At 46.0% G+C, this 10,873-nt stretch overlaps 1 long non-coding RNA gene across 1 annotated transcript; it reads right to left on the bottom strand.

Annotated features, from left to right (window-relative positions):
• Positions 1 to 1,572: 1,572 nt before the first annotated feature.
• LOC124230230 (uncharacterized) lies at positions 1,573 to 9,667 on the bottom strand. Its single transcript, XR_006886116.1, has 3 exons — positions 9,531 to 9,667; positions 6,062 to 7,094; positions 1,573 to 5,136 (listed from the first exon to the last, which is right to left on the bottom strand). It is a non-coding gene; the product is annotated as an uncharacterized LOC124230230 (long non-coding RNA).
• Positions 9,668 to 10,873: the final 1,206 nt, after the last annotated feature.

Raw genomic sequence — 10,873 nt, forward strand, 5'->3', positions numbered from 1 at the left:
CAGCACAGCAGTAAGCGATGGGGTCAGTATTCTCATTTAACAATAGATGGGAATTGCTTGCCATACTCACATTTTTCTATAGTTATAGCTGCGAAGGTTTCTATCGTACCACAATTCATTTAATCCTGGGTGGTAGATTTCAAATCATGTGCCCAATTAAAAAAGAAAGAAAAAGAAACTCATGAACAGTTTTATTCCAAAATTTGAAAATGAGCTAAGATGTTCCTGTATTAGTATGCTAGGGCTGCTGTGACAAGATACCACAAACTGAGGGGCTTGAAAAACAGACATTTATTATCTCACGGTTCTGGAGGCTGGAAGCCCAAAATGGAGGTGTCTGCTGGGATGGTTTCTTCTGAGGGTTGAGAGGAAAGGCTCTGTCCCAGGCCTCTCTCCTTGGCTTGTAGGTGACCATCTTCTCCTTCTGTCTCCTGACATCATGTCCCTTCGTGTGTCTGTGTCTGTGTCCAACTTTCCCCTTTTTGTAAGGACACGAGTCATATTGAATTGGGGTCCACCCTAATGGCCTCCTTTTAACTTGATTACCTCTGTAAAGACTCTGTCTCCGTATAAAACCACTTTCTGGGGTACTGGGTGTTAGGCCTCCAACATAATTTTTTTGGGGGGACACGATTCAAACGACTAATGCTACCTGGTGGTTGGGAGGGAACATTGGTGAGCGCACTTGAGCCCCTCTGAGAACTCCCAGAACTCACTGGGGGAATCTGATGGTAGCTGGAGTTCCCTGACTGTGTGAGGATGGAGCCAGAGAAATTCTTTTTGTTACTGGTACTGGGTAGAGGGGAAAATTGTGGCTACAATGACAGATCCTCTTCTTTAAGGGGGTTTGGTTAACTGGCTTAAGGCAGAGAGAGATGTAAAGAATGCTGACTTCACTCAGTCCTCTGCAGTGGGGAAAGGCCAACGCCACGGGACATTTTTGTGGGCCACTTGTAAGAGGTGATGTTAGGCGGTGAGGGACTTTGGGTCTTATCGGTCTTCCTGTTGTGTCGGTCTAGGAAGCAGTCAGGGATGGGGAGGGGTTGGGTATGTGCTGTGGTGTCAGGGGGAATCTTCACCCCAGCCAACTAGTTGCTAGATGCTTTGAGCCAGGCAGCCCTTTAGGAGAAACTTCTTCCTCTGTCCTCATGTTTTCATAAGGAACTTTTGCCCCATTTCCCGGAAGGTGAAAGTATTTGGAAGTAACGTAGTCCCCACTTTTTGCTCACTGAAGCTTCCCCTGAGGGATGAAGAGGGCCTCATCTGATTGGCCAAACCAGGAGAAAGACCTGAATATGTCTGCCTACCGTTCCTCTCTTTCGCCTTTCTGGATGGCTTGTCTGCTGGATAGAGGCTTTCTCACAGAGTCCCCACGTACAGCTGCTCAGCTTGTACACTGCAAAACTCCATAGGGTCCCATTTGCATAAAGGAAGCAAATGGCACCCACTAGAGTTAAGTGGGGTGCTAGCCCTGCATTACCCTCCAACTCTGGCCCCCAGTAGGGTCCACACCTCTGGATCAGGGCACAGACGCAGGCCGTAGAGGCACAGCTAGAAGTTCGTCTCTTGCTGTCCTGGTACAGGACTCTGTGACAGGCTGAACAATGCCTCCCCACCCCCAAAAATGTCCCCATCCTAATCCCCAGAACCTCTGAATATGGTACCTTACACGGCAAAAGGGACTTTACAGTGTGATTTGTAATGACTTTCTTTACGGAAGTTAAGCATCTTGAGATGGGAAGCTTATCCTGGACTATCTGGGTGAGCCCAATGTAATCATAGGGTCCTTGTAAGAGGGAAGGTGATGAAGAGAAAGAGAGATTTGAAGATGCTGTGCTGCTGGCTTTGAAGGTGGAGGAAGAAGCCTTGAGCCAAGGAATGCGGGAAAGATCCTCACTTAAAACCCCTAGAAAGGAGCACAGCCCAGTGACATCATGATTATAGCCCAGTGAAATAAGTACATGTTGGATTTCTGACATCTAGGACTATAAAAATAATAAATTTATTCTGCTTTAAGCCATGAAGTTTTGGTAATTTGTTACAGCAGCAATAGGAAACCGATACAGACTCAACTGGCATTGGGCAGCAATTCCCCTGCTTGCTGTCACGGTGTCTGACTCTTCTTCATGGGGCGTGCTCCAAGGTCCAGAGCCGAGTTCCAATACAGTAGCCACTAGCCCTATGTAGCTATTTAAATTAAAATTAAACACAAATTTAAAATTCACTTCCTCAGTTGCACTAACCGCATTTCAGCTAATCAATAGCTACATGGGGCTTGAGCCTGCCTATTGGACAGTGCAGACAGGACATCTTCATCGTCCCAGAAAGTTCTGTTGGACGGTGCTTGGTTAGACTTAGGGATAGTCATAGGGAACCCATTAGCCAGAGAGTATCAGCCGTGTTCTCCAATCAGGCAAGATCAATAATATGGCCAGCAGTTTACCCTCGTCTGATGTCTGTATTTATAGTTCTAGATGATTCTGCCCTGGGAGCAGCAGGCAGAGTTGATATTGATCCTTTTAAATCCCAGTGCAACCAAGCAACGACAAGGGTGTAACAGACCTGGGGCCTGGAAGGAGAATTGGAAGGCAGGGGCCCAGCTGCCAAGGAGCAGAGGACGCCAGGCCCAACCATGTTAGGATTTCTTGACCCCCAGAGAGATCTCGGGAGAGGAAGTGGTGAAGTCGTTCAGGAATATAACCCAGACAACAGCTGGGGCTCTGGAACCCTTGAGATCCAGATAAGATTGGCTGGAAAGCTCATTCCATTCCCCTTTCCCCAGACTTCTGAGTATTCTTGATGTTTTCAAGGCCATTTTTGCCCTGAGGCTAACCTCTCTGTGCGACATAAAGCCAGACCCGACTTTTAGCCCCTTCATTCGTTTCAATGCAAAAACCTCCCTTATGCCAAGTGTTTGAGAGGTTGTGTGGAGTGATGGTTAAGGGCATGGACTCCGAAGACAGACCTGTCACTTAATAGTTTTGAGATCTTGGGCAACTTACCTAACTTCTCCGTGCCTCAGTTTCCTCATCTAGATAATTGGGATAATAACTGAGTTGTTGTGGGGATTAAATCTGCTAATTTGTGGAAATTCCTTGCACAGTTCCTGCCACATAAAAAGTCCTTAAGAGGAGTTAGTTAACATTTGTAGGTAGATTAGACTTCACTGAAAATTTTAGGTTCACGGAAAGAAATCAGATTATGTACCCTGCTGCAAATAATTCAAATATCCAGTTAGCCATTCCTTGCTCTTAAACATCTGTTCAGTTTCTGCCGCTGAAGCTTCTTCCTAGCCCCCTCCTCTATGTGGTACCTGTCCCCTGGTCTTCTCTTCGTCCTTTCCTTTCTTCAGCTGGGGGTCCCCGGCGTGGGGGTCCCGGCTGGCTCTAGCAGGGGAAGGCGTTTTATAATGAAAGTCCCTCACTACTCTTTTACAAGGAATTTTTTTGCGTCCAGACATATTACTCTTTGTGTGTTTATGCCAGGGGCATTTCAGGCTAAAATAGCTGTCGTTATCTATTTCAGAGGAAGTGGGAGATGGATGCTGCCAGACACTGTCTGTGAGCAATCGGCTGTGGCTATGAGTCAGTAATTCCTGGGCCCCCTTCTGCAGGGTCTAGGCTGGGGGCTCTGTTGGAGCTGGGCTAAGGTCTATTCTGGGGTGTTGCCTAAGCCCAGTGTAAGCACCACTACTCAGAGAGAAAATCAAAGGGAGAACATGGGAGAAACTAGCATTGATCTTATAGTCAAAAACATCCAGGTCTCCCCCCAGCTCTGCTACTTACCAGCTCTGTGACCTTGGCCAAGTTACTTCACCTCTCTGAGCCTCGGTTTCCTTACATGCAAGACACTTATAACAGCTATGAGGTTGCTACGCCTGTTCAGTGTGATAGTGTATTTAAAAGACAACTGTCTGTTTAAAAAGAATGGTATATGGTAGGTGCTCAATAAACGGTAGTTATATCTTATCTTATTCAGTGCTCATAACATGATTATGAGGTAAGTGTTATCACTCCATTTTGACTGAGCAAATTGCCACAGGTCACAAAGCTAATATACACTGGAGCCAGGACGACAGCATGATGATCTGATTATGAATGTTATGATTGCCTTTCTCTCATATATTATACAAACGAAATGCATGAGTACATTCTTGCTGTAAAATCTTATCAATTCAGAAGCTTATAGACTGAAAAATGAAATTCATCCCTCGCCTGTGGACCGCATTTTCCTCCTCAGAGATAACCAACACGGACAGTTCATTATGTGTGAGTGTTGTCCATTTTCTATGAAGTTTCATAATAATTTTCACACACACTTTAGGCATGAATGGGATCTATTTGCCTCTCTAGCCAGTTCTGTGGCTTGTTTTTGACACTTAGCTCTACATCTCAGAAATTTTTCCACACCCGTACATATAACTTTGCGTCATTTTTCTTAACCACTATTTAAGATTCCGTAAAATGGCTGCATGACAAATTACGTAGGCAAATTTGTTAATGATTTCTCTACTGAAAAATGCTTGGATTGCTGTAGAGTTTCACCCTTGAACTTCACTTGGTGTTGATTTGACAGAACATTGAATTCTGATGTAGTCACGGCTGTCAGTCTTTCTTTTATAGCTTCCGAGTTTTGCGTCTTGCTCATGGAGGCCTTCTTCACATCTCAAGGTTGCAAAACCATTCTCCTGTGTTCTAGTCTACTGAAGCCCCATCATAATGCTAGAAGTGGGGGCCCCAAATATTGTCACTTAAGATGTGGGCGTGGTGTTACCGTGCTGAAGATGAGAACTAATTGCCAACCACTGGCCGTGCTCTAACTGAATTCGTTTGTTATGGAGCCTACTTTGTAGTTTTGCTTTCGATGTTGAAGTCGAACGTGTCTGGGATCTGTTGCTTTGAATGGCATTGAGTAAGATCTAATTTGATTTTTTCCCTTATAAAGGAGCAGTTGTGTCAATACCATGTATTGGATAGTCTTTTCCCTTTCTGCTTTTAATTGTCACCTTCATCATTAAAATATATCCTTATATATAGGTCTGTGTCTGGAATCTCCTGTTCCGTTAATATATTTGCAGACTTAATCGTCTTCATCCATCTGTTTCTTCTACTGCTCTGTACTTGAGCCAATACTACCCTGGCAAAGAGAAAGTGTTCAAATAACACAATAAATATTTTTGAATGAGTTAATGTAGTGAATTACAATGATAGATGTCTTGCTTCCTGATTCTTGCATTTCTTTGATGATAGTGCTAAATCTGATCTGCGAACATGTATTTGGGATTTATCATCTATTTTAGTGACTACGGCCCATGGTTTCTTATTTGTGCCCTCTCCTTGTCTAGCTTTGGCACGAGCGAATGAGTTCCTGGCCTTTCCAGTGGATCACACCTCCTCTCCGTTGCATTTCCACATATGTTAGTGACAGATTTTTGTGCAGGCTGTCGTGACAGAACTGTAGCCCTGAAGCATCAGGGAGAGGCTGTAAGTTAAAAAAACTCAGATCTTAATCCTGGATGAAATCGCTGGAATCTGGGAGTTGAGGGGTGGAACTTGCAGGCTGGATGACTCGGGGCAATGGAGGAATGCAGGCGTCAGGTCCGGGGCTCAGTATTGTGAACGTGCCTAAGGAGGGAGCCAGGACACTAGACTCCACTGTAGCTGAATGTGTGCGTGTGTCTTCCTGTTTTGTATCTGCATGGGCATTTGCACATGCGTCTGTGATAAGCATATATGCATGACTGTATAGCACATGCGTGTGAACATGTGAACGAGCGTGTGCCTGTGTGTATAGGTATATGTGTAAGAATGTGCGAGTGGGATGCATGTGTGTGTGTTGAGGAAATTCCTGCCTCAGTCCAGGCTGGCTGGGCAGGACTCGGCAGGGATTGCTTAAGCCTTCATGCCTTTTGGGGGTGGATGGATCCATGGGCCAAGATGAGGTACAGCTGGGAAAGACTGAGGCAGAGAAACTGAGGCACAGGACTGACAGTGTGGCTTTGAGAAAGTGATTTAACCCTCTTAACCTTGGTCTCCCCGCATAAAACGTGGAAGAGACTCACCACTGCTTTGTCCTCTCCTCCTGTCCTCAAGCTTGGTGTGAGACTTCAAATGAGCTGACATCTGTGAAAGCCCCTTACGGGTCAAAAGGGAAGGAAATGCCATCAAGCTCTGGTTTCTTGTTTCCCAGATGTGCTATCACCAACAAGGCTGGAGCCGTGATGTGGGGGCCTAGGAGTGGCCCTGTTTCATTTGTACTGCACTGTCAATCAAACCCGCGGGAATGCCCTTTCCCCCAGAGCTGGTGCCCTCCAGTTCCATGTCACGGGGCTTGGACACTCTTCACATGAAGCTGACATCACCTCTCTGGGTCCTGTGGATAGAGGCACTGGCTCCTCCTACTCCAGCCTCCCCTCGGCACACAGATGAGCCAAGACAGACAAACTGGATCTCTCTCCAGAGCGAACCTGGGACATGCGGTACCCACTTTGAAAACTGCCTGTCCGGGTGACAGGAAGACTTCAGCCACTCCCTCTTGCTGGACCAGCATGGCTGGCAGACTCCACCATCTTTCCCCAAGATCACTGAATTTGCAGGTTGAAAGGTGCTGGGAACAGACTTAAGCAGAGCAGCCCCAGCTTGGCTTCTCCTGCTTTAAAGGTTAGGGTGGGGACAGCGTACTTTGCCGAGGTCTGCAGGCATGAGACCACCTGTGCCACTTGGCAGCTGAGGACTGGACAGCCAGAAGATGAGGCAGCAAGGGGGACTGGCCACTTCTGAGTATGAGGTAGTGTGGGAGAACACTGCCCAACGGTGACTTGATCAAACGATGCCAAAAATCTCCAGTCATGGGAAGTGTATTAAGACTCTTTTTGATAAAAGTGACCAAAAAAAAAAAAAATCCAAAACATCCAAGTCAAATTAGCTTAAGGAAAAAGTAAAAGTTTTTGGCTCACATAATTGGGAAGTCCAAATAGGTTTCAGGCATAGCTGGATCCAGGCCTCAACCATCTTCAGCGTATACTCTCTTCATCTTTTCGCTTTTTCCCTCTCTGCATTGGCCTCATTTTCTCCTTCTGTAGACAGGTTAACTCCCTGTGATGGATGAAAATGACCGCTAGAAGCCATGATTTCGCATCTTCCCAAGAACCCCCATAAAGGAAGTCATCTTCCCAGACTGCTTTAGCAGAAAAATCTCAGTGAAGACTGATTTGCTTGACTCAGGTCACGTGTCCATTTCTTGCCCAATCCCTGGGGCTGGAGAGATAAAGTGCTGATTGCCCATCCCAGATCACTGGCCCATCCCTGTAGCTTGAGTCGGGGGGATTGGCAGTCCCCAGCTAGCGCTTGGAGTGAGGGAGGAGTGCATCCCCAGGTGGAAGGTATCTTGGACAATCAAAATTTGTGTCCACTATAGGAAGAACAAATACTAGCTCAATTTAGAGAAAATAGGTCCTTCAACTTATGTTGCTTTCTGAATACTGGTAGGCAACATTGTCTATTGCTTTGAAGCCATCGCAGAGTAGAAGGAATAAGATGAGGTTATTGAACTATTGTAGTGTTGATGTTGAGTGTGCTGATTTCTCCTTCCACCTCACATTTCCAAGGCTCTGTGCAATAAGCCCATCACTGGAAGTTATTTATGCCTGTTTCTTTCTTTCTTGAGACTGAAAACCCAGCCTAGAGTATTCCTGGATGATGCTTTCCTTCTGGTCTGATCCCGTTTGGGAAGACGAACTTCGACGTTGCATGCAACTATTTGAGAGGAGCATTGTTATATTTCATCAGTCTATTAGAGCCAATCTATTTGAATGGATTCTGGACACACTCACCCAGCTGGTAAAGGTCCTGGACATTTTATTCTTATGAGAACACTAAGGAAATCGGAGATGTTATTTATGCTGGAAAACAAAAGACTACAGGATTTACTGGCCAGTAATTTTATCTATAGCGAGGGCTGATCTGTGGAACCGTATTAATGTGCTCAGGCTGCCATAACGAAATAGCACAGAGTGCCTTAAACAATAGACATTTATTTTCTCACAGATTTGCAGGCTAGAAGTCCCAGATTGAAGTCCAGCAGGATGGGTGCCTGGTGAGAGAGCCTCTTCCTGGCTTAAAGACCACTGCCTTCTCCCTGTGTCCTCACAGGTAGAGAGCTCTCTGGTGTTTTTTCTTATAAGGACACCAATCCCATTGGATCAGGGACCCATCATTATGACTTCATTTAACCTTAATTATCTCCACCAAAGCCCTACCTCCACTGGGGGCTGGGGCTTTAACAGATGAATTTTAGGGGGAATCAAGCATCTATTCTATAACAAGAAGGGACGGTAGATTGCTTCTTTTTTTTTTTTTTTTTTGAGGAAGATTAGCCCTGAGCTAACTACTGCCAATCCTCCTCTTTTTTTGTTGAGGAAGCCTGGTCCTGAGCTAACATCCATGCCCATCTTTCTCTACTTTATCTGTGGGACACCTACCACAGCATGGCATGCCAAATGGTGCCATGTCCGCACCTGGGATGTGAACTGGCAAACCCTGGACCCCCGAGAAGCGGGATGTAGGAACTTAACTGCTGCGCCACCGGGCAGACCCCTAGATTGATTCTTAATCCCGGTGAATCTCAGTCTCCCATGACCATTCATCAGAAACTGGGCTAAGTGCTTTATGTGAATTATCTTAATTAACCTTTTCCACCTCTGTGAAACAGATGTTATCCATACCTCAATTTTACGTAAGAGGCAACAGAGGTTGAAGGCAGTTGAGTAAGTTACCTAAATTCACAGAATCAGAACTTAAGCCCAAATCTGTGTAATTTAAAAACCTACACTCTGAACCATGATGCTTTCAGCCACTGACAGCCGGTCCGGCTAAGGTCCAAACCACAGTTCCCTTTGAATGTCCGGGCTCCTTGGAAGAACTTGGGCTTCAATGTCTGCCTATCTCATGACACACTTGGTTTTAAAATAAAATGCAGAGAGAACTACAGCCCGGGGGATCAAAAAGCCTTTGGTGTTTTGGTTTTGGAAACAGTCTGATGAGTCCTCAGACATTTGCCCAGGGATGTACTCTGTCCTGCTCGCCATGTCTCGTTAGGCCCTGCTCTTAGTGGCTGCCCTTTAGGTAGCCTCTTGGTTCTTGGTTTAATGGAATGGCATCAGGAAGCAAAATGTGGAAAACTCAGAAGTTCATGGTCTAAGGTGCCCATTAGAGGTGGGTTTGTCATGAAGCTAAGGAAGCCTGGGGGCCTGTCATTTGCCTAGGGGTGGCCCTAGCTACATGTCCACATGGCCATGCGTTTTTGTAAGATATTTTAAGTGTAATGGGCTAAAACTGCTGTCTCTTTACACTCCACTTCCTCTGCCTCCCGCTTCTTGGGTTGGGTGGGGTTGGGGTGACCACTCTTTCATTCAAGGTGGTATTGGATGGCTGAGTCTATTTTATATGCAGAGTTTTGTCTCATTTTTCTCAAAGAGGGCTCCCAGATTGTATAACTTTCAGGACCCCCCAACCTGATCTGCCTTTCCTTACCTCTCACTCTTGGTTCTATGACTCAGGATCCTCTTTCGAAGTAGCTGAGCGCCCATGAGTGAACAGTAGGACGGAGATCATAATGCCTCTGTCTTCAAGTCACCCACCCTTGGGATCCTTTTCAGCTCTAAGAGCAGAGTCAACAGCCAGCAGACCCCGAGTGACCGCCTGACCCAGGTGCCTCTCAGGAATGAGCCTATTATTCATTAACCAGCCTGGTTATTTTATGGGCCAATTAACTTGGGAGGCCGTGGAAGGGAAATTCCAACATTGTGCAAGGCTGCATCCCGCCCCCCGCCCTCCGCCCCTTCATCTCTCCTTTCTCCCCACTGTCGTTGGGTCTCTGCCACTGTTTAAATTTCAGCCGATTTGCTATCCCAGCATCTGCAGTTTGATTATTTGACTATTGCCTGGCTCTTGCTCAAACCACTGGGGAGCCCACTAGCCAGTGATTCAATCTGGGCCATGATTGTAATGGTTTTATTTTAGTTGGGCCTCTGTTTATGGGCCCACTGGTATTAGAGTGCTGTGTTATTGTAATGAGGTATTAGCCTCATAGAAATAATCATGTGAAGCAAGTGGGCTGAGAAACACCAGACGAATGGAGTTGATTATTGGTCTAATGCAGCTTTACTTGATCTTTCGTTCTGTTGTGAAAGAGAGAGTGTGTGGGAAGAGATGAGAAGAGACGGGCCGTTACTGAGCTCCTCCTGTGCATCAGGCAGGACCGAGGCACTTTTTTGGATTATACATTTTATTTTGAAATGATCTAGCAAGGTAGCATTATGAGCAGACCTATATTTACAGAGAAGGCACAGAGAAGTTAAGAAAATTGTCCTTAGTCACACAGCTAGTACATGGAGGAGGCATTTGCTGAGCAGAGTCTGTTTGACTTCAAGTGCTCTGGTTTCCACTTCAAGTCGACCGATACGGATATACTAGTAGGAGCGCTTCCAGCTCCTACGAATCCTTTGATTGTTTTTGGTGTGACAGCCTCAGTACTAGGAGTGCTCTGAGATGGGTGCTGCTTAGTGGGAGGACGGAAGGAGAGGAAGGAAGGAAGCCATGAGAAGCAAGAATTCACGTGAGGTCATTTGTAGGAAGAATCACCAAGATGGTTTTGGAGGCAACATTAAGTTTGCAAGTTTGCTTCTTGACTTCTTAGTCAAGAATGCAGCCTAATGAGATGGACACATCTGCTATCCCAGGAGCAGGGGCTAATTCCAGCTGTGTCACCACTTCTGTGTGTTCTTAGGCAAGTCCCCACCTCTTTGCCTCTCTGGCCCCTGTCTACTTCTCCAGTGTGATTACCTACCATTCTCCATCTTGCTTATGCTGCTATT

The sequence above is a fragment of the Equus quagga genome, chromosome 19, assembly GCF_021613505.1.
Source record: "Equus quagga isolate Etosha38 chromosome 19, UCLA_HA_Equagga_1.0, whole genome shotgun sequence".
In the NCBI taxonomy this organism is placed as follows: Eukaryota; Metazoa; Chordata; class Mammalia; order Perissodactyla; family Equidae; genus Equus; species Equus quagga.